General features: G+C 40.4%; 1 long non-coding RNA gene across 1 annotated transcript; it reads left to right on the plus strand.

Moving 5' to 3' along the window:
* Positions 1-7,230: 7,230 nt before the first annotated feature.
* On the plus strand, positions 7,231-8,416 carry LOC113463269 (uncharacterized). Its single transcript, XR_003387239.4, has 2 exons — positions 7,231-7,769; positions 7,883-8,416. It is a non-coding gene; the product is annotated as an uncharacterized LOC113463269 (long non-coding RNA).
* The last annotated feature ends 16,281 nt before the right edge of the window (positions 8,417-24,697 follow it).

Below are 24,697 nucleotides of genomic sequence, written 5' to 3' on the forward strand. Positions count from 1 at the left end.
TCAATTATAATTTGTTTTCATTAGTTTAGAAATTTTTAATATTGTAATAACTACAGCAAATTGGGTTCTAATAACCAAAACAAGGACGTACAAGGGTTTGAAATTGTGAGAACTAATTAATGTATAAGTAAATGCATTAATACAATAATAACAATGGTGGCTCAAACGATTTTACGTAGATAGCTCAAAACTGAAGACAAGGTTAGTCAATAACACCGAGGTAAAAAAAATAGAGAAAATCAAGGGAAAGCTTACCCTAGGGGTCGGCCGGGCTCAGACCGACATTGATCAATGTCTCCTCGGACAACAACTCCTGCATGGAAGAAATCTTGGATCGGAATTTTAAAAGCATATTCAAAGCCCCTTGATCGTTATCAGACAACTTTGGGGGCTGATTTAAATCTCCCTGAGGCATCCTCCATATCGTTTCGAACTTCTATGGCTGTTCAAAAGAAACAAAAAAAATCTTCCTTTCCATTCGTGGATGGAGGAGGGAGTACCTCGGATCAACTGGCAGTTTTTCCAACGAGACAAGTACCACCAGATGCTATTCCGAGAATGCGACTTCATAGTTAAAGCACCTCCTAAGAGAGGAATCGAGGCTTGGATGTTCCAGGAGAGACAAAGAGAAAGAAAGTCAACGAGGACCCGCCAGGAGTTTAAGACCAGTCGGGTTGGAATAAGGCTATAAACCCTCATCAACTAGACAAAGAAGGGGTAGAGAGGTAGTCTCGGCCCGACCCTCACATGTTGGGAACCCTAGTGGTCGCATGCATATATTTTTAAAAATTTTACAGCGGAAGCATGAATTAAACTATTTAATTTTTATGCATGCTAGAGATCATATCTCTACAACAAAAATAGATCCAGGACTTTAAACATTTATCCTAAATAAGTATGCATGATTCTATGTCTAACATGTAGTCATGCAGAATTTCAGCAATCTAGTTGATTTCTAATCCTAATTTTTAATGAGATCAGATCTCATATCTTTTTGCTTTGGAAACTTTGATGATGCCTCGATCATCTTGTGTAGCCGCACACGCGTCCAGCCTCTACGGATAGTCCACGCAAAGCTCTAAGAATATCCACAACTGCAGGAGTGCTAGCTCATACAGAGGTGCTACAGTGGCTAAACATTTCTCCCTCGAAGTACTCAAATTTTGATTCTTCTTCGAGAGGATGAAGGATAGAGATGAAGGAGAAGAAAGAAAGAAAAGGTGGCTGGCTCTCAGAATTTTTACAAAATTTAGAACCCTTTCTAAAGACCATCTAATGCAAACCCTAGGCATGGGGATCTTTTTATAGCCAAAAGAGCCCCCACACCTCACACCACTTTTGGCCAACGAATTTTTCTGATAAAATTCCAAAAAACTTTTGATGAATCGGCAGCTAAGAGATGAACAAATTCTCTTTTAATGTTGTGCCATGAATCCCTAAAAATCAAGAGGTTATTGCGCCCCAAACTTCAGCTACACGCCACCCTGCTTGATACGCCATGCAGTCCCTACAAATTAGGGATTTGATTTCTATCTTTTTAGGAAGATTTAAGGCACCATATTTTTCTGAAAAATAGCCCCACGCCTCCTCTTTCCTCACGCTAAAAATTGGCCAAAAGTAAAGAGGATAGGCACCACTGCTTTTAGGGATAAGGATGAGGTATTTTTCTTCTCCAAGAAAGAAAGCTAGGGTCCTAAAATTTAGGAATTCTTCTTCTTATCAATTTCTGAATTTTTGAACTTAAAATCCTTATCAAATAAGGACTTTTAATAGGCTCGGGTCAAGCTCAATCCAATTGGGTCAAGTTCGATTAATTGGGTCGAGCCTAATCAACTCGAATCGAACCCAATCTAATTAGGTCAAACCCTGATGTATCCTAAATTTTATTTAATTTGGCTTAACCTAAGCTCAATCATTCAATAAATTGACTTCATTAGTAATCTAATTACTAATTAATCCTCCAATAATTTAATAATCATTTTACTGCAACTTTTGCTTAGGATAATTTGTCAATCGAATTGACCAAATTATCCCTGAATGATTCTTAATCATCAATCAGTCATTCGATCAACCTAGAAACTTCTATGCATGTGAACCCATAGGTTCGAACTTATGCCGGTAGCACAAGAACAACTTCTTGTACTAATCAAAGTGACCATCTAGCAATGGTACCCGACGTCCGGATAGGCCGTATGATTGCAAAGCAACATTCAAGAACCCTTGCACTATGGTTACCGTATAATTCATCCCTATAACTCCAAATGCTCAGGACGACTTCAGAGTTCGCTGTCAACTCTTTAATCAGTTCATCCATAATGTGTTTCAACTTTAGAAATTCTGTGACTCTTCACAAGGATTACCCTGGCCAAGATTTTGCTAAATTGAACACAAGGGCATTATCTCCTGTCACCAGGAGGAGTCAATTCCATCTTGACTCACACACGAATTTCGCAAGTACTTGATTGCACCCAGTAACCTTCCGTCACTGAATTAGAAACTCAGTTAGTCCGGTACCAAAGTACAATGAGTTGCTTGCTAGTCACCGTGGTGATCTCAGGTCGGAGGGACACATATACCCATATTCACTCGGAACATCTCTTGACAGCAGAGTATTCCGGAACTAGTCACGTTCAGTGAAGTGTACTCCTATACTTTACTTGTGTGGCATATCAGTGTCTCTACACTCCTTGGTTAAGAGGACAACCAACGATATGACACACAACGACCTATTCTTGATAATGCTATTATCCTACTAATAGCACATCGTTTGGTCGTGAATAGGTTTAAGGACTCATAGACAAATCCTCCTTTATCTTTTAAAGAGTCCTAAGGACTTCATCACATTACAAGAGTTCAAGAAGATATACAAAATATATGCGATGAATGATGTCAAATAAACTTTTATTTATTCATTAATTCATATACAATTCAATCATCAACAGGCTGGCGATTGACTTTTAGGACATAATTTCCAACATCAGAATCTCCTCGTACAAGCTGAGCCGAGAAGGAGAAGGACTAGTCACCCAAATATCAAGACTAGCGAGCTCAAAGGTGAACTCAGGGGGAACAAAATGCTAAGCTTAAAGGAAGTCCATTTCCTCCTAGATAAAGATGGATACCTCATAATTCGGGCCCAACCGGACCTTGAACTCAGCCTCACCTGGAGGTGATGGCTTCCGAGCTTGAGAAGAGCGGTCGAACAACCAACTCTTCTTAGAGGTATTAATCTCGACTCTACTCATGGTGATGAAGAAAAAGATGAAGGAGAAGACGAGGAAACGAGAAAGAAAATAAGGAGAAGGGCCGAGCAGCCAAAGAGCAGATACCCACTGGAAGCTAGAGAATGCGGAGGATGCCAGAGCCAGAGATGAGGAACTTCGTTGGTGCACCACTCGGGAGCCTAGACGCCTGAGCACTCAGGCAGAGGAGCAAATGAAGCAAGAAGTATAAATTGAAAGGAGGGGCCACCCTTATATAAAAAGCACGAACGGGCCTGATCAAAGCACCGATTCGGCTACTCAGGTAGATCAAATCACATGTCAGCTCAAGATACGGCGCGATGATTCACCAGGATCGCTGCAGTAATGATGCCTCAAAGAAAATCCCACAAGGATGATGCCTTGGGACACCCCAGATACAATGACGCTTCAAGAAGGCCGATCGACGCATTTAATTCCCCTGACAAAGGTCACGCCCTTGATTAAGGTGATGACTTGAGTTGTATCGCCCGAACTGGAATGTGGTTCGACATCGAAAGTGAGAAAAAGGATGGAGAAAATATTGGACACCTCGACCTCGAGCCAGAACGACTTTGACCTTAGACATAAACCGACGTAAACAATTGGCACATGTCAACAAGGACTGATAGCTCTAACAACCGATGGCTCTAGTAGCCAACAGTCGTGGCGACACCACAGTCTGTGCCCGACCAGTGCTGCACACCGCCTACATGGACTGACTCCCGCATCATAGCCGTACTATCGGCTGTCACCTGGCTATCAGTATGTGCTACGTCAGCCCAAGTAACAACAAAATATGCTTTTCTATATAAATGAGCAGCTGATAAGTGCTAAATAATGCATAAATTAATATCTTATTCATAGCACTTATCATTATTTTAATTCATATATTTTGTAAATTTAACTAAAAAAAATGTGTTACCTTCATCATTGCATTTTAATAAATTGTTAAAGGTAATTCGAGTTTTACTTATTTATTTACTGATTGAGCTTAATGTATGCAGGTCGAGTCAAGCTTAATTAGGAAAAGCCTAAACTGACACTGCATCATTTCACAATTTTACATCCTCCAGAGTCAGCTCCAAGAACTCTTCTCCAAAACCCAGTGCTTCCCATTAATTCCTGACTCTTCACAAGTTCACCTAAATTTCTTCCCACTCATTCCAACTCTTTTTCCACATGATCCAATTCCTCAAATCCCTTCGGTTATTTGTCTCTCAGATCTCAAAGCATACCATCTATCGTCGCACGGATCCCAAAGCTCACCCCATCTCCTCCAATTCACACATCATCCCTCACGCTCGTTGTTCTCCCACGAACCGATTCCATCCCAGCTTATCCCAACTAGATTCCCAACTCTCATCCTCTTCCGGATAAACTTCTTCTCCCACGGATAAGCTCGAAACCCCTCCCATGATTCAACCCAGCGACAGCATTCAACCATCTCCGCGTGCATCCCATCATCCCTTCATCTCGGGTCAAGCCAACAAATGCATCCTGATCCCATGGCCAGCCGTTCCCAAGCTTCCAAGCAAGCTTCATCTAAACTGTCAACTGAATCCAAGTTTTTTCCCTGTTTCAGAATGGAGCCACATGATCCTCCACGTGATCATCTCCCTCCACGTCCGAATATCTCATGGCCAGCTCAGATTAACTTCATCTCCAGCCATAATTTCCTCCATCCCAGATTTCCTCCAAGCTTCCGAGCCATCCGAGCCTCCTCCGCATCCTTCCAATATCCCACAGATCACCTCCTCTGTTCCCAGCCGTGTCCAAGCACATCCACTGCGCGTTCACAACGCGTTCCATCCGTTCCCAACCTCAAATCCCAGCATATCCATGGATAAACTCCGAACTGATTTATCTCCCAGATTTTCTCTTCGGAATCATCCAAGCTCCAACGCGTCCGGAGATTAAGCAGAAATCTCTCAACCTCATCCCGCTTTAGTCCATCCTTATCGCAACGTGAAACGAGGAAGAAGAGAGAGGAAGGTTGCAGCCTATAAAAACCCAAACGTGCAATAGGGGAAGGCACTTCGGGGGTTCGGTTCCACATCTCTTCACAAGCTGAAATCCCACGGGAAACAAAGGAGGGAGAAGAGTTTCTTGAGTACTTTAGGAATGACTTTCCAAACGAAGAGGTGATGATGTGCTAAGAGAGAGCCGACGGAGGGAAGGAGGAAGGAGCCAATCATCATGAAGTTCCCCTGTAGTGCAGCTATTCAACTCTTCATGGAAGGCTGATCTCCTCTCTAGGGTCGGATGCAGCCCTAACAAAGGGACACGGGTTTTATATTTTTGATTTATATTCTTGGAGTTGTATAAACTTTATTCTGTTCTTAATGAATATTTTATTTCATCCCATATTTAATTTCTGTGATTTTAAGTATGATGTTTATACAACTGTTTTTTATTATCACTAAATTAATGTAAAATCATCCATACTTAGGGAAGATGCAGTATCCTGCCACATTAGTTTAAGGTAGACATTTCATGCTAACTGAAGATGGATGTTCCTAAATTACTTTTGTGAAATTTTATTTGAATGCTTATAGGGCTTGTAGCCAATTTGCATGTTAATCCAAGAACGAATTAAAATATAAATAACCCTTGTTCCGATGTTAGTGGTGAATTCCTTGCCCTAGGTCCCCTCAAACTGATATCCTTTTAATTGCATTTTTTTTAAATTAAATTTCTTAGTTTAATTTTTTTTCACAAACTTTTTCTTTTAAATATTTTTATTTTTAAGAAAACAACTATACCCCAATCCCTGTGGATCGATACCCGTAATCACTATCCTACCAGATACGTGCTATTGCGTGGTCTTTAAAGTTGACTATCAGCAGCCCAGTGGACCTCAGGTACGCAATAACACGTATGCAATATTATTCTTAGAGAACTACGCTTTGCTGAAATTTCTTCCTTCTAGATTGTTGCCACTTTATTCTGACTTATGCATCGAAGGGTCTTTCGCTGGAAATTCTCTAGCGAGTGGATTTTTTGCAGGGCAACCTCGGAGAAAGCCAGCTCCAACACACCTTGGCCAACTGGCTTAGCTCGATTTTAGCCGACCTTAGGGTCCCTCGAGCTGCGCTCCAACCTCAGTCCAGATTCTACAGCAATAGTTTGTAATTCGTCTTATAATAAAAATGATTGATAATAAATAGGGCAAATTCTTTGAAAACCAACTATAACCATTAACTAAATTAATCATGAGTCTTACAAAGTTTTTGTTTGGATACGCATGCTCAGATTTTTCTTTTTTGTTTATACTTTAGCCCAGAAAAAAAAAAAAAAAAGTCTTACAAAGTTTTTGCCTCCCTGTTTCAGATGCACATGGTCAGATATTTCTTATTTCTTATACTTTACCCTGGAAGAAAAACAACAAAAAAAAATATATCCGCATTTTGACGTCAGGAAGGTAATTAGGAGGCTATGAGATAAGCAATGACATAAGTAGAAAGCAGAAAGAAGAAGGAGGGGGGGGGGGGGGGGGGGGCAAAATCTTTTGTTTTTTGTTTTTTTTTGCTAAAGCTCTTGGGCAAAATCTTTTAAAACCAACTCTAACCATTAACTGAGTCTTGCAAAGTTTTTTGTTTGGATACACATGCTCAGATTTTTCTTATTTGTTTATACTTTAGCCCAAGAAAAAAAAAAGTCTTACAAAGTCTTTGCCTCCTTGTTTCGGATACACATGCTCAGATATTTCTTATTTCTCATACTTTACTCCAGAAGAAAAAAAAAAAACTTCTATCCGCAGTTTGATGTCAGGGAGGTGATTAGAAGGCTACGAGATATGCAATGACAGAAGTATGCATGTTACCGTCAACAGAAAGAAGAAAGAACGAGGAAAGGGGGTGGGCGGGGTGGGCGGCGGGGGGAAAAAAAGGGGAAAAGGGGAAAAAAAGGTAAAAAGGACCGGATGGAAGGGCTCATTAGGCGCTTGGGATTGCTTCTTTATAAGCAAGGGACTCCTGGTGCTCTTTCCAGGAGACCAACGCCAGCCCAAGCCGGGCATCCCCGGCATCCCAGCCATAGTTTCCTATTCTCTCTCTCTCTCTCTCTCTCTCTCGCTCCCCCCCTCCCTCCCTCCCTCACTCTCTCTCCCTCTCTCGGAGCTAATATTTGGATCGCTCCCTTTGTTTTGCACTCTAGCAGAGGAGCTACTATTTTGAACTGCTCCATCTCTACCACTCCCCCCTCTCTTCCCCGACTCTCCGGCCTTACAAAACTTCTCCCTCCTATCCCTTAACCGTTGTGACGGAATCTTGCTTGTCCCCTTTCTTCCACCCTCTACACCTCCTTCATCCATTTCGGAAGTTTCCAATTGCATGCTGGCTTTCATACGGTGACCACATCTCGTGTTGCCACCCCCTGATCTCCTATTCTCTGATAAGCACAAGCCTCACAAACTTCCCCTCCTCTTCCCTCACCAACCTGCGGTCCCTTCATCCTTCCGACCGGTGACAGCATCTCCGCATCTCCCCTGTCCATCTCCTAAGCCGCCCGCCAGACTTTTTATTCCTGGTGATACCCTTCGCTGATAGAATCTATTTGGCCACATATATCTTCGTTCTTTTTTTTTTGGTACATATATCTTCGTTCTTTCATGATCTCCTATTTCACTATCCTCTTAACAGGAGACGGCATGGAGTCGGCCGACGGCATAGCACGAGAGGGAAGCTTCGATGGCAGCGGAGGAAGGCTTTCCCAGAAGCTAGCTTTGCGAGGACTCTTCCTGATGTCACTGGCTCTGGCATCTCTCTTCCACCCAGCACTAGAAGCGCTCTCGGCTCGCGATTCCTTCCCCGCGGCCTTCTATGGCCTTGCTCTCTGTGTTCTCTTCCTCTCTGGCCTGGGGTATGTGCTGCTGAGCGTGTGCGCTTCCGACCACCCCACTTCACAAAGTGCCCTGGCCAAGCAACTTGTCAAGTGAGCGATGACTGCAGCCAGGTTCCTGTTATTGCTATATCCTTTTGCTTAGATTGCAAAGGATCACTATCCATAGAGTATATGTATGCAAAATATAAAGAAAATATAAAAAAGGGGACTCTACTAATATATGATGTAATCCAGATAAAGTGAAGTGGAGCTTCCATGAGATCATGATAAGAGACATGGTAGAGGCTCCTGCTATATTTGATGAAATATAACGCTTCTTTACTTTCTTATCAGAGTTTTGTATTTGCGATGACATTGGCTGGGGTCATGCTATAATGCACAAAAGCTCAAGTCCATTAATAAAAGCTAAGCCGAATCTAGCTATTTAATATGATTTAAAAGCAAAGATTTATTCTTTCATTTTAATATAATGCGAGTGGTGTGAAATCATCAATTGGAAGATGGCTTAAAAGATTAGATAGTTACATGTTTAGTCCTAATTCAAGGATATATGGTTGCAAAAATAGGATTTCAGGACCAAATACAGAGTAGCTGTTGTTCCAGAAAAAGAGAGAGATCCTAAACAAAACCTCTTTTCCATTTTATGTTGTAGATTAATAATTATTTTTAGTAACAACTACCATCTTTTAGATGGTTTCTTATGTTAGTAACTTCTCCTAAGTGCTTGCCGGTGTTCTCCTCTACAGATTACTTTTCTTTTCCAAATACCTTCAGGTATTTAACTCTGATAAACTAACCACATATGGTTTTATATGTGAATGATGAATGACCTACCATGATCCTTCCAATTATCAAGATATAGTTGATTAATTAAATATCGATCGATATAATATTACCGACCACTTTGTTGTAGTTGTTTATAGTAAAGTAATTTTTTGGGTGTGAACAAGTACCCAAGGAAAAGGCAATGGTCAGAGTTGTACGTCATCAGTTAGCTCTTGGATCAGCTTAAGGAGTTGCGAGCAGACCATAGAATTACAAGTTCATCTTGATTGGACTAGTTCAACTTTTGAATTAGCCATTCGTAAGAAGCTTGGCCCAAAATAAAGATTAATCTAAAACAAAATAGGCTTCGGGCTTGTGTACGTTGGTTTTGGGCTAGAAGTGAAGCATCACCCTCGCTCTCTTCAGATCTGAAACGAAGCTAGCACCAGTGGGAATCGATGTGATTGCTAGTCTCAGCAGTCATACTTCATTCAGGATGACATTATTCGCTATTGTTTATTGAAAAGGTAAATATATATGTTGTTGGCTCACATCGCATTGTTCTTCATGGTATTACACTATTTTAGGGAGATATGACTGAGTCTCATCCTTTATAATGCCAAATCTAAAGATTATGTAAAGAAGTTGGCAAGAAAATCTGTTCGAAAACAGGGAAGTTGGGAAGAAAGAAATACAACTTTTTTATTTCTGAATGAATTGAATTCTTCTCCTTACATGATATGATCTGATACATCAACTAAATAACTAATTAATAGAAAGATTAACCGTCTCACTCAAAATGGTTAAAATAGTTAAGGTTGTTAGCTTTAGTTGCTCTGTTCTTGAAGTGAAGTTCTTTCAAGTCAAAGTTGGAACGGTCAAAAAAGCTGGAATCTATTTATGTTACAATCCATTACAACAAAAAATTTAAAGCATTTTAACAGAAAGTAAGTCACTTGAGTAATTTAAAGCATTACGTCCAAGAGAAATCATGCGAGGGGGAATGGCATTCTCCAGTCCTTAGCAGGATTGGAGAGAATCCGGCATCCCTCCACTTATTCCCGCTCCCAAATAAGTTAAGAGTGAAGAGCTCATTCCGCATACACCACACGGTTGGGTATGAAATAAACAAGCAGCAAGGCTACAAGATGACTGAAAAATCTCAATCCTTGAACAGAAGCGTTCTTGGTAGTTTTCTTCTATCCTTCTCAAGAAGAATATATTAATTGTCTCATGCTTCCAGCAATCAGTTAATACTAACCTAATTTTGCAGCAATTCTATGCTCCTGTTTTCCTTTCAAAACTTCACTTCCCCTAAAATTTCTTGGCTGCACATAAAAAGTTGATCAGGAAGACGGTGTCCCTCCTCCTCTGAGTTGTCTCCATCCATCTAGCTGGAACGTAACAAATCGAGGAAACTGAGAAGGAAGTTATTATTGTTTAACTATTTTAAGTAATCTGGGGCAGACAAGGAAATGGAGAGCCAACATCAAACATCATTTCACAATTCAACCCCAAACCAATATACGTCTAGGTGCATTGTACGTTTTTTTCTTCTAACCTTTTTTTATTTGTTTTTGTGGACCTTGGTTCATGGAGTGATCTATCGCAGAGCTGGTCGGTCTAACTAATAATTTTTTAAAAAATAGATGGGTCCCACTAAGCAAAGCTGGATAAAGACAATAATAATCGCATAGAAGAAATTATACAAAATCTATCTATAAACTATTATAATTTTTAAAAAGTTAAAAGTATTGGATTCCCTTTCTTTTCTCCTCAAAAAGGCTTCAAGTGGGAGCTTTCCCAGGGAAAAGAACAAATAAAGATACACTACTGGGAGTTTTAAATTAAGTTCTCTACACTGCAGTGCATCCCGTACTCGCTCTGCGTTAGTCATTCACAAACCTACGCTCTTTCTTTTTTTTTCTTTTTTTTTTTTTTTGTAGTTTTCTTCTGATGCTTGCGGCCGGTGTCAGGCTCGCCCGATATACGTCCTAAATTCCCGCAAGTGCAGAGGATTCAGCTGCAAGTCAACCATCATAGACAATTTGCAATCATCACCACTTTATGACTTGTTATTAAATGATAAACTTTGGCATACTTAATAAAATTTTATATAATCGTCACGAACAATCCTAGAATACCACGCAAGTGATATGACGTTACTCGTGGGACCCATTTATAACGCGAGCGTCCATTTCGTTTCCCTAAGGGCTCGTTTGGTTCGCGGGAAAAGAAGGGGGGAAAGTGTGGTCAACGGGAAAGTAATGAGATGCCTCTTGTTTGATTGGAGTTTTCAAAGGAGAGAGAAGGAAAAGTTATATTCCCATGGGAATGTGATTCCCACATTTCATGGGAAAGTCTTTCCCATGAGAAACATGGGAAAGTTACTTTCCCATGAGGCGGGAATCACTCCATTTTTACTTTTTCCCAAAAAGTCCCTTCAGCATTAAAGAAGCATTAAAGAGGCATTAAAAATCTAATTTTTATTAAGGGCATAATAGGAATTATATATAACTTTCCTAGGAAAGTGGATGGCCAACCAAACATAAGCATCTTGGAAATTTGTAACTTTCCCATGGTCAACCAAACATGCCAAAAATACTTTCCTAGGCATCCTCTTCCTAGGAATTTGTTTCTCAGGAATCATATTCCTAGGAAGGAAAATGCTTCCCGCGAACCAAACGAGCCCTAAATATATGAATGGCGATTGGCAACTGTAGAAAAGTCCATGGCCTTGCCACCCAAGGGCCTCCGGTCTTACCATCTCCTCCCCCCGGCGTACTACCCTGCTGTCCTGGAGTGCTGCTCCTCTTTGGCATGGAGGGCCAAAGATACTTGAGCCAAATTTGAGTTAACAAATTTAATTTCAGACCAAGTTCTATCTGTTTTTTTGGGTAAACAAGTTCTAACTGCAGTGTTAAAGAATCTACAAATGATGTAAGAACATTTGAGACTTCCATTTACATAATTTAAATAATTTTTTTATTATATCTTGGTGAAAGTGGCTCGGACTGCTAATAATAATAAAAATGCTGCTAGGTGATCAAATCTCTAAAGAATGACACTCAATGATTTCCTCCCCTATCTCAACCTCCATCCATTAATTTATATCCCTTGCACCAGCCATTCCAGCTCTCACTGGAGATGGCATTTCGAGGCGATGCCTTCGACCGCGTCAACGGTGGGCCAATGAAGTTACCCATATTTTGTAACTAACAAGTAACATAGGGATAAGCTTGGTAACTAGTCGAGCCCTGTTGTGTTACTCTTATTTTGCAACTTTTTGCTGCCAAAATCTGACCCGACCATGAGGCACTTGGAGATCGGTGCTGATGCTGGTCGAATTAGAAAAGTTGGCATGAGCAGAAGATAGTGAGTTGGAGAGAGTGACTGACGATGGCTGTGTTCGAACAAAGAAGTGGATACTGAGATGTCCAATTTAAAATAAGAAAGAAAGTCCACTTGTCGAAGTTTGTCCAACAAAGAACCTTATAATGCATAAGTCAGGCTGGGATCTTGAGAAAATAATAGAGACTTTAGAGAGAGTGGCAGCAAGTGTGAAGAAAGCGTAGAGAGCATAAGAAAATAATCGGTAAGCATACCTGGAGGTCCCCTGGGTGCTGCCCATACAGGCGACTCGGTATCTGTTACTAAATAAGGCAAACGTGCACCTTAATTGCTCGGTAACTGTCTGCCCATTACGTGCATTAGCTTAGCTATACACAATCGTGGGTCGATCTGTAACCATTGACTATTAGAGAGGATCTAAATATCTTCATAATGTTCTTATTGAATGCCACATGGCGAACTCCTATTGGTTGGCATGTCCCCATCGTTAGAGATTGGCTTCGAGGTATATCAATTATCCCCCACTTTTAAAACTGAGCTGCCAATTTGTTGAGCCGACCTTTTGTTGAGGCAACATATGGTGAAGATCACACCGAGCTTCCGAACAATCAAATTAATCCAAGTTGTTCAAGCCCCTATATAAGGCAAGTCGTCTGCCTTCATCTCCTACTTTAGCCTCTTTAGAACCTAAGCATTCCTGCGAGAGTTCAAACAAAAATTCCTCACTAGAGCTTCCCTCAAGTCGCTGAGAAGGCCGGCATTTGGAGGTCCTTCATCCTTTCTTGCTCTAAATTACCCAATAGGTATGTCTTTCGGCATCTTCCGTCTTTTTCCTATCTATTTCCATCATTTTGATTTTTTTGTTTCTATATTCATAGCTTATAGGGCTTCCTTTTCATAGCTTTTTTTAGGGTTCCTCCTTTTTTTTACCTTTTCTTCTTTTTGTTTGATTTTTCTAGCCAAGAAATCATGAGTCAGTCAACTGAAGGATGTTTGTTAGACACTGAGGTTGAGGCTCAGCCGCCTCCCGACCAGGCCTCGGAGGCCTCGGGTGGTCCACTGGAGGTCGGCTTTGCCTCACATGCAGAGGAAAGCATCTTGGGGGAAGACGTCCTGAGAGGATATATATGCACCGAGTTCTTCATCCTCTCTTCTTTTTTCTTAGAGTTGCCTGGCCCTTCTAACTGAGTAACATCTAACCAAGATGGCCAACTTTGCCTATATGAGTAACATCAGCTTGTTCCCACCCAGCTCGTCCCGAACGCATGAAGGATGATTGTGGATTGTTTTCTTCTTTTTGTTGCTCCACCAATTCCGACCTTTGAAAGGGTTGTTCCAAGTTGTTCTGCTGAACGTGTGGGCTTCCGACCACCCCACTTCACGTCATGTCAAGTGAGCAACGGTTGGAGTAGCTTGATTTCAACCTTGTTCCTGTTATTGTCATACCATTTGCTTAGATTGCAAAGGACCACTTTCTATATAGGATATGTATACAAAATATAGAGAAGAGAAAAAAAAGGACTATACTAATCTATGATGTATTCCAAATAAAGTGAAGTGGAGATTGCATGAGATCATGAGAGATATGGTAGAGGCTCCTGCTATATTTGATGAAATACAATGTTTCTTTACTTTCTTATCTGAGATCTTTGAATTTTCGATGAGATTGGTTAGAGTCTCGCTACAACACACAAAAGCGACCACTTATGCATCAAGGCTTACTGAAATGAATTCTACGCATTTTTCACCAAATTTAAATGTAGCGCTACGATGCACTGATTCTGTTTGATGTTGAAATATGGCCCCAGAATGGTAGAACTCTTAACCAGTCGATCATCCAAATGAGGAACACAATTCTCCATGTCATCATCCATTGGTTAACTTAAATCATTTCCATTTCTCGCTCCATATTCTTCTTTCCTTTAACGTAACTTACCAGTGAATAAGATACTTAAAAGCTATGGAATTTGAAGGTGATGTCTCCGTTCAAATCCTTATTTGGAAGCCCCAGAAGTGGCGTAGCAGCTCTGGAGAAAGGAATATGTGAAATAGAGTGGTATTGATGCCAACGGAATCAACAAGCACGATCATGTTTCTTTCTTTGTTTTTTTTTTTTTTTTTGGCTTAGGGTAGTGTTTTAATTTTGATAATTTGATTCCTGCATAATTGTCCAATATTGTTTGCATGACTTGTAGATTTTGGTTAACTTACAGCAATAATTCACATACTAGAAAAGCAAAAGGACTACGTACTTCCTGCAACTGACATTTGCTTACATCCAGTTGCCGCACCCTAAGAGTGTAATCAAAAAATAAAAACTCTCCTTGATGAGGTCCACACAAGAGTATTCCCATCAATCCTTATCTGCTTTTGTATCATTTCATCACTCTCCTTCATGGGGTCCACACAAAAGGATTCCCATCAAGCCTTAACTGTTTTTCGTATCATTTCAGTCATCTTATATATAAGCCAAATAATATAGGAGTAGAAGAATAGATATGAAGGACAAAAAATATACAAGCCAAATTTACACCACTACTCCAAGCCAGTTTTGGCTAGCGAATTCAGCTGTAAAGCGTAAGACAGGATACAACAATGTTTGTTATGATCGCTATGTAGTGGTTTCTCTTCTTTGTGTTTTACGATGAAAAGGCTCTAACTAAAATCATTAGTGAAAATAATTTAATAAAACAATGTTGGGGAAGCAAGTGGCCAAGTAGCGGTATCGAAAATGACTTTATTTTGGCCGTGTTTCCGAAGTTTCAAGCTATAATGACAAAAGGGAAGAACGTATCCAATCGCAGATGCTTGATTACGATGGCTATCAGCATTTAATTAGTTTGATTTCTCGGGATGATCACATTTTGGATGCTCTACTTGACCTAGTCGAATAGTCTTTAGGAAGTCTTCTTTTTTATTTCTTTTTTGTCAGACCAACACTTTTTCCTATGAGGATAGTAGAGAATTTGCCCTCCTTATACGTTGGGATATCCATATCCTGGGATGCTATCGATGATCTCATGCATGACGTGATGTATGGCCCTCATCGTGAGGCCCAATGCAGGCATAAAGGAACTACGCTTATCTCAATCAATCATTTATTAGTTTTCATGAAAACTAGCAGTTTATGAACATTAATTCTGCTGTTATTGATGAAAGATAATATAAAATAATAGAAATTTAACTTCTCAGGATTTTCAAAAGCCGATGTTTTTCCATTAGAATGGTCATGTCGATGGGATCATAGGTTTTGTACTTTCTAATGCAGCAATCTTAGCCTACTCCATGAGTAGGTCGAGAGTTCAGACGGTTTATGCTTGGACTTAAGAGGTGGAAGTGGAATGAAGGACAAGTGAAGCTGGTCCCAAACTCCGAAACAGTGTATACCAATTTGTGGGTTGAAGGAATTCTTTTTCTTATAGCTGTATAACTGTCTTGCTGGCAAGTGCAGAAAAATCTTTTTCTTGTGCTAGACTTACCATTTTGATAGCAGACTTACCATTTTGATAGTAGATTATATAAATTTACCATTCATATATATGACCCCTTAGAGACAAAAAAGCAAGCCCTTTCTCCATGCAACAATTAAAGAGTTAGGGTTGGGATTACAAGCCTCGCCTTGGGCTTCTTATTTTGTATGTGAAGATTGAGTGGATAATTAGATTGCCTATAGCTCTGTTAGAATTTTTACATTTTTAATTTTAATGATTCGAAATTTTTAATTATTTTTATTTTGTATTAATTCTATTTTGGAATGTCTCGAAGAGACCCGGTAAATAATAGATCTTTATATTAATAGTATAGGATGCTTTAAAATTTGAGTACTTATATTTATATATGTCTTATAATTATGCTTGATTTTGTACTAATTTTTATCTAACCATACAGTTAAATGCTATGTAGGCGTGTGAAAAATTATTCTCTCAGGGTTGCTTTTTTGCAAGGGTTTTCTATTGTTTTAGTCTTTTTCAATTCCTTTTCTAACCAACTGAGATCAGACCCAACCATCTATTCTTTTAAACTGTTTTCCAATAGATGATTTCACACCATTGTCAATTAAAATTAAAGAATAAATATAATTCAGATAGTTGCTATCACCTAATCAACTTTATTTTGCATAACAGTTAATCTTAGTAATAATAAAGTTTCACATAGAAGGTAAAAGTCCCTATATTATTAGAGAGGAGCCCATGAACCCAGCCGATTAGCAATAGTAATTTGAAAATATTCAAACTACGCTAAGAAGTCAGCTCTGATACCAAATTACAACGAGTTTTGACGACGAAGGACAGCCCATACTGGGTTTCACCTTGATTGAATATTCATAACAAATATTGTTACAATAGGTTATAACAAAATGTTTATTACACAGTTGGTGATAATAGAATGTTTATACAACCTAGAATCTGAAGCACAATAGGAATTTGTTATGAGCCGACTTCTTAGCGTAGTTTGAATTTTTTCATGTTACTTTTGCTCCAAAAAGAGTTTTGATGATGAACTACAGCCCACTTTTGGGTTTCTCCTTGATTGGATATTTATAATAAACTACAGTAGGTTATATCAAATTGTTGTTGCAATCTAGAATCTGAATTACAACAGAAAGTTGCTATGAGCTGACTTCTTAGCATAGTCTGAATATTTTCAAATTCCTGTTGCTTATCTGTTGGGTTCATGGGCGCCTCTCTAACACATACAAAGGTAGAATTTTCAAAGATGCTCCTATCAATTTTCCATTAATTTGACTGCGGACCCTAGTAGTTATCTCTACTTGTAATCTTGGAGTATAATGTGAGATAAAATACAATTATGATTGCTATTTTCTGTATACTTCCGTTCAGCTTTTGGATCTCATTGTGTGTCCAACAAAGAGATTTGATATGAGTGTATTAACATCCTCCTAGACACAATGGCTTATAAATATTTGTGGCGAAAGAACATATTTAATGAAAAACATTGGCTATTGAAAATCCTTGGAAGTTAAAGTTTATATTATTTTATATTATCTTTCATCAAAAACATCTTAAAAAAAGTGGGCTTTCCCGACTTGAACTTGCTGATGCTTCGTAATAACATCGGGCTTTCCCAACTTCAACTTGCCAATGCTTCCAGGAAGCATCGGCAATTTTTTTACCACCTTATATGTGTGATGCTTTTAGGAAGCGACGAAAATCAACAACACTTATCAGCATTATTAAGTCCAAGTTAGGCTAGGTCTCACACCCGGCAATTTTTTTAGCACCTAATCTTTGTGATGCTTTTAGGAAGCGTTAAAGGTCAATGGCGCTTATCAGCATTGGTAAGTCCAGATTAGGCTAGGTCGCGAGTGTCAAGCCTTGTTCTGTTAGTATGAGTGAGCACATGGCAAACAGCCGCATGCCCTACAGGGTTTGACCCATAGGATATGCAAGACCTAACGAAAAATTCCATAAGGTATCAAATAAACTAAGATACTTAAGATCTCATGAAATTATAAATGCCCGCAATACAAATTTCAATGTTATTTTTTAACAATGTCGGCTACATAGCATTTATTTAATTAAGGATAACTCTCGGGCCTTAGTTTTTTTTTTCGCTCACAATTTATGATCCCATCCATGCTATTTGTCAGCATTCAAAAAGAAACAAACGAAAATAAAAGTGAGGTAAAAGCCCAATAAGTCACCTTTATCTCTAGTTCAATCAAATATAATATGTGTAGAATATCAACTCTCATAATATATATTTCAAAATATTTAATGTATTTGGTCAAAAGATAAAATTACAAATCAATATACTTAACTATTCACACTCTCTCCTAGCTTTTATGAGCAAGCCCTAAAAGAGAGTAGTTTCTGACTATAATATACCACCAATCGATATGTGCTAGTGATCGCCCTACAAGAGGCTTGGAAGAGACTAGCTCTAAATCATACAGAAAATATGCTTGTAGCAGCATGTGTCGGCGATCGCCCCACTAATGTGGCCCAAAAAAAACTAGTTTCTAACTACAACATGCCACCAATCAACATTAGCATGTGATTACTCTACTGGAGGCCTAAAAGAACACTAGATCTTGACTTGTGTAATCATAGTCAGGCTTGACGGCAAATCATCACAATAAACAAAATCGAAAAATGTTAAAAATCAAAAATTCTTCCATTGCAATAATAATGCAATTAATACCCCAATGAATCATTTCATGCTTGATCATATATTTTTTAAGATTTCATATCTATGCAGAGCATATACGACATATAATATCTAGATGTGTGAACAATATTCAGAATTAAATTTCAATGCATACAAAGCAAATCATGTATATGAGAAGATACTAGAATAGAGGTACTTACTACTCAACTTACAAAGTATAGAAAAAAACTTCCCAACCAATAACAAAGCCAAAAGGCACATATGGATCCAACTACGCCCCTAATAATTTCTAAAAATCTAATATCAATAAAACATAATTAAGATATCCATCCATCCAAAGAATTTGACACTCATTCCTACTTTTTTTTCCTGATCTTCAGTAATTCAAATTGATTATCCAAATTAACTAAATAAGGATATCATATTTTTTTATCATAATCTAGATATTTGAGTTTAGAACCTACACCAGACAGCTTCTTGCCTAAATGATGATTGTACTTCCACAAAATTAAGATTGTTAAATTTAAAAATAAATAAATCACAAGAGGTGGGAGGGATAAGATTAGCCAAGCGGCGGCTAAAGGAAAGAACCGGAGAGGCATGTTTGGTGGCTAATCGAGCAGCGAGTCCGTTCATCATGCCAACTGGCCAGTGCAGATGAGGCTATAAGAGATGAAGGTCAAAGCCCCCTCATTCTAGAGGAAAAGAAGGATTCCACGGTCGCATAACAAGGTAACACTCCTTACTTCAAGATATTTGGGATATGGTGAGTGATGTAGTGGCCTTTCAGGCTAAACATGTGTATCAAGAGGCCAACGGAGCAGCGGACTAGGTGGCGGCATATGTGGCATGCCACTCAGGAGACACCCTATGGGCAGAGGAGGAGGAACTGCTTAGGGCACTGTATGACTTAGCTTTTGCTGATTCTACTGGGTGCATTCATTCACATAATATATGGAATATCTGTATTTAGCGCAAAAAAAGAGAAAGGGCCAATGCACTTGTGGTCAGTCACCAATACCGCATGGTGAAATTCGGCAAGAGCGCGGCATCCACAGGTTGCTAGAGGGGATAAGAAGGGGATTCCTCAGCCTCAGATCAAGGGAATAGAGTGCTGGGGAGAAGAAGGGAAGGATGCCGGCAAGATAAATCAACGGTTGAAAAGGAAGAAAGTTTAAAGGTTTCGATAGGCATAAAAGGTTTGACTCATGACCCAGTTGTGAAATAAGGCAGCCAAGCCTTGCTCGAGATCAGCCACCATCGAGTGGCAGAATCCAGCAACCATGCTAGCAACCCCGAGCCTCAACAAGGAAAGAGGGAAAGAGGAATGGAGAGAAGGGAGAAGAGGAAGCTTACCAGCTTCAATCAAGGCAGTCCAGTTGTTAGCTTAGTTGTACATGTTAGCTTAGCTGTAAACTAGCCGTTGGAGCCCGTACTGTAGCTATAGCTGTAGATGACCTATACTGTAGTGGTACATGAGTTGTATACGATAGCCATTTTCGCTTATAAAAGGAGGGCTATGGTTGTTCTTCATTGTAATATAGAAGAGAAGATCACTTTCGTCCTTTCTCCACATCTCTTCTCCTTTAACATGGTATCAAGGCCATAGAAATCCTGAAGCAATCTTTTTTCTCTCCATCTCGTAGGCCACCGCCGGCTACTTCTTCTTCGACGGCGGTGGAATCGCCGGGATCATTAGGATCTGGCACGCGCTTCCTCTCTCTGTGGCATTCCATCAGAGCCATACCTTTTCTTGTGGAGAACCAGCCGACCGCAGCAGTGCAAGAGCTTCCGCCATCCGTCACCGGAGTGGAGAAGCCTGTCTGCCGTACGTCGCCTGCTTCGGAGGAGAAGCTTGTTCGACGTCAGGCGTTGGCTCTGAAGAAGAGCACTGTCTACCGCCGATTGTAGAGGAGAGGAGCTGGGTGCCCGTGAGCACTCCATTCTCCAGCTTCTTGGTCTTCTCCTTGGGAATGGTCTTCTTGGTCTCCTCCTTGGGAACGGTGGCCGTGAACACTCCATTCTCTAGCTTCTTGGTCTTCTCCTTGGGAACGGTCGCTGTGAGCACTCCATTCTCCTCTTTGGTCTCCTCTTCATCTTCACATTGTCCGACAGCCGGAACCGCCACAAGAACTTGCCGTTGCGCTGCCGCGTTGGTCTTTTCCTCCTGTCATGATCTTGGGCGCCCGCAGCAGCACGTCCCGTCGAAAATCAAAAGGTGACACAAGGCTATTGCTCCCGCTGCCCTGTGTAGCAGCTTCTCGAGCCTCACCCACTGCGTCTTGCTTCCGACCCCCCCTGCAGGTGAAAGATCAAGGAGCTTTCGTCATGTCTTTCTGACACCGAGACATGACACAAAGCCATTTTGCCCAAGGTACATTATTTTGCCCATCAGTCGCTGTTGTATCTTCAAGTCTCTGGCATTCTCAATTAGGGCATGCCTCTCTATCTCGCGTTCAGTCTTTAGGTTCGAGTGCTCATTTAGAGAAAGTTCATTTTCAACCTTTTGATTGTGTCTCTTGTCAATTAGAAAAACAAAATATTTTATCCTTTACTAAAAGTGTTTCTTTCGCCACTGCACCTTTTGACTTGATACACTCTGATATTTGAGGACCTACTCCTATTCCAACTAAGGGAGAATCACGATATTTTGTGATATTTATCGATGACTACTCACGGTATATATGGATATATCTTTTACATGATCGCTCTAAGTTGCTTGACATTTTCCGTGATTTTCAGTAGATGGTCAAAATCCAGTTTTGTCGGCCTATAAAAGTTTTTCATAGTGACAATGCTATGGAGTATACCTCTACCTCATTTATGGAAGTGCTTAAATAGGATGGAACCGTATCCCATCATTCTTGCCCTTACACTTCTCAGTAAAATGGTCGTGCTGAACGAAAGCATCGACATATCTTGGACACCGTATTACCTGAGTCCTTTTGGGGAGAGGCTGCTCTTACAGTAGTCTATATCATCAATCGGGTACCTTCTCCCACTATCTCAAATAAATCACCATATGAAGTTCTTCATGAAAAGGTCCCTTATTACTCTTTTCTAAAAGTTTTCGGTTGTGCCTGCTTTGTTCTCCTTCCTTCACATGAACATACCAAACTTGGACCACGCTCACGTCTTTGTTGTTTCCTTGGATATGGTATCGAATATAAAGGCTATCGATGTTATGACCCCACAACCAAGCAACTTCGTATATCCCGACATGTTCAATTTTGGGAACATAAGATGTTTACTAACATATCTCCACTCTTCACGGGTCCTCCTCAGTATTTCTCCATCTTCAATAGACCCACTGTTGATCTCTTTTTAGATTTTTCTTCTGATGCAGATAATGAGAGCTCATCAGGTAATCTTTCTACATCCGATTCCACAGAATCTGGATTGTCCACTGATCCTATCATCACAACCGGAACATCCGAGCCTCTTCCTGCTCTTCGCCGCTCTAGTAGAGTAAGATCCACCTCATCTCATCTTAATGATTATCGCTGTTTTTATGCTCTTGCTACTCTCTATGAGCCTCGCGATTATCGCGAGGCCAGTTCTAATCCCCTTTGGCAGAAGGCCATGACTGATGAACTCCAAGCTCTTCATGATATGCATATATGGGATATGACTGACTTGCCTTCTGGAAAGACTGCAGTAGGATGTAAGTGGGCATATAAGATTAAGACTCGTGCTGATGGTTCAGTGAAACATTACAAAGCCCATCTTGTGGCTCGAGGATTCACCCAGGAGTATGGTATTGACTATGAAAAAAAAATTTCTAGTTGCACGTCTTATCACTTTTCGTTCCTTACTTGCAGTTGCAGCTATTAAACAATAGAAGATGCATCAGATGGATGTTAAGAATGCTTTCCTCAATGGTGACTTGGCTGAGGAAGTGTATCTATAACCTCCCTCATGTCTTGTTCATCCACAGGAAAAAGTTTGTCGTCTTTGAAAGGTGCTCTATGGCCTCAAGCAATCTCCTCGAGCTTGATTTTTCAAGTTCAACTCAATTCGCAGTCAACAGGGCTTCACTCCTAGTGCATATGACTCTGCCCTATTTATTCGCCGATCCGAGGTTGGTATTGTTCTTCTCTTGCTATATATGGATGATATAGTTATCGTTGGAGATGACGTGTTAGGGATTCATACACTTCAGCAGTTTCTTGGATAGCAATTTGAGATGAAAGATTTGTTGGGAACCCGCCCATGCCGCTGATATTTCAAAAATTTTTCAGATGGCAGCGGAATCGGCATGCACGGGTTCGACGTTCATCGCATGAACGTTGTTTCAAGACCTTTCGTAATTAGGTAAGAATTAAAACTTTTAAAACTATTAGGAAGATCAAATCTTCACCTTGCGCGGGTAGATGATCACCGCAAATCTGAATTCGTGGTTTTGGAAGAGGGTTCGCTTGAAGCCGTTCAAACGTCCGGCCTCTACGGGTATCCACACGAAGCAGGATCCGATCCAAGCTTTCTATCTCACCGGGGTGCTAGCTCCCTTGCAAAGATAGCTTTGATGGCTGATGTCCTCCCTCTCAATCAACTCTTAATTGTGCTTAGAAGGAGGAAGAAGAAGGATGAAGAAGAGGAAGAAGATGATCCCCTACGCAGCCTTCTCTTGTTCCTTGTGTTGGATGAAGGAAGGGAAGGGAAGGAGGCCGCCAACACTTGGAGAGCTTTTCCCTTGCTTGCGGCTGAGAACACCAAGGAAAGGAGAGGGCCACGGCTTGGAGGAAGAGAGGTTTTCAATCCCTAGGGTGCCGGCCTCATAGTCCCTCTTATAGCCATCAAGGGCTCCTCCAAAGTTGGAGCCCTAGATAACTTTCCAAAGAGAGAAGGGGGGCGCCGGCCCCTCTCTTCATGCCGCACACAAGGAGAGGAGGAGGGGCGTGATCCCTCCTTCTTGTGATGCCCTAATCCTCTTCCAAAGAGGATTGGGTGCCTCTCTTATGGTTTAATCCCAATCCAATTAGGATTAGCCAATTGGGTTCAATCTATGCTAGTCCTAATCCAACTAGGACTTGAATGAACCATGACTCAATTGAACTCTTCAATCCTAATCCAATTAGGAGTCATGTTGATTCATTAGATTATTAATTAATTTAGACTTAAGGAATCCTAATCCAATTAGGATTTGTTTAATTTTAGTCCTAATCTAATTAGGACTCTATTTGAATCCGAAGTCCTAATCTAATTAGGATTTCTAGGAATCCTACTCCAAGTAGGAATCCTATTTTAATTCAAAATTTCTAATCTCATTAGGATTGTAGGAATCCTATTCCAAGTAGGAATCCCAGTCCTACTCCAACTAGGATTCCCAGTCCTAATCCAATTAGGATTCTAGGAATCCTACCCGAAGTAGGACTCTTGTTTCAAGTCCAATTAATTAATTCCCTTGGTTCCTTCTTCAACTTCTTTATCAATCAAATTGATTACTTGTGATTCTTAATTACGATTTCAACCATCGGATCGGTCAATACTTCTAGTGTGTGTGACCCCATAGGTTCTATTCTGACTGGTAGTGAGATATATTGTGATCTCTATCTCAATATCATTGAAAACTCCTTTCAATGGGTTGGAACGATTCCAACTCAACTCATTAGGGTTTATCGATCATCGAGATAATCCCTGTGAGTCCCACCATCCACCAGTGACACCTAGCAGCATGTAGTGGCTACCCAGCAGAATGGAATGATGAACCTCTAGGTGCAGTTAACATGTGATACAGTCCTACTATCGTGGATCCCTACAGGACGGAGGTCATGGACAACTCGTCAAACCCCATCGTCTGTCATATGTCAAGATTTATTCGACTTGAGTTCGATAGTGGAAAACTCTTTTTTCACTTTATATTACTGCCCTGGCCAAGGTCTTAGAACTCAGTCTAACAAATCACATAGGATCACTCCTCTTCTATCAAGGTCGATAGATTCCTTATAGGTGCATACCCTACTCCTACAGTGAACCTACTGCAGCCAATCTATACTGCATGGATCCATATGGCTAGAGACCATGTATGTGTGCAGTCAAACTACAATAACCTCACTGTGAGTAGCCGAAGCACCGCAGGTCAAAGGACCAGTCACACTACTGCAACATCAAGCAAGTCACTGACGAGTGGATAGACATCCAAGTGACTTCTTGTCTTGGTCACGCTCAGTACCCTTGTTCTCTAACAAGCACCTGCACTATCACTTCAGTGTCCCTACACTGTGGACTCAAGTCTCGTCCATCCAGAAGGAAAGTGATCTGTGCACTGATCGGATCGATCACCATCCTCGTGATGATCCATTGATCAGGAGCATTTAGAAATTAATCACCAATGATACATGGCTCAAATTCTCAACTCTTGAGAA

Source organism: Phoenix dactylifera, chromosome 8, assembly GCF_051530095.1.
Source record: "Phoenix dactylifera cultivar Ajwa chromosome 8, Ajwa_hap1_PhDact_Kaust_v1.1, whole genome shotgun sequence".
NCBI lineage: Eukaryota > Viridiplantae > Streptophyta > Magnoliopsida > Arecales > Arecaceae > Phoenix > Phoenix dactylifera.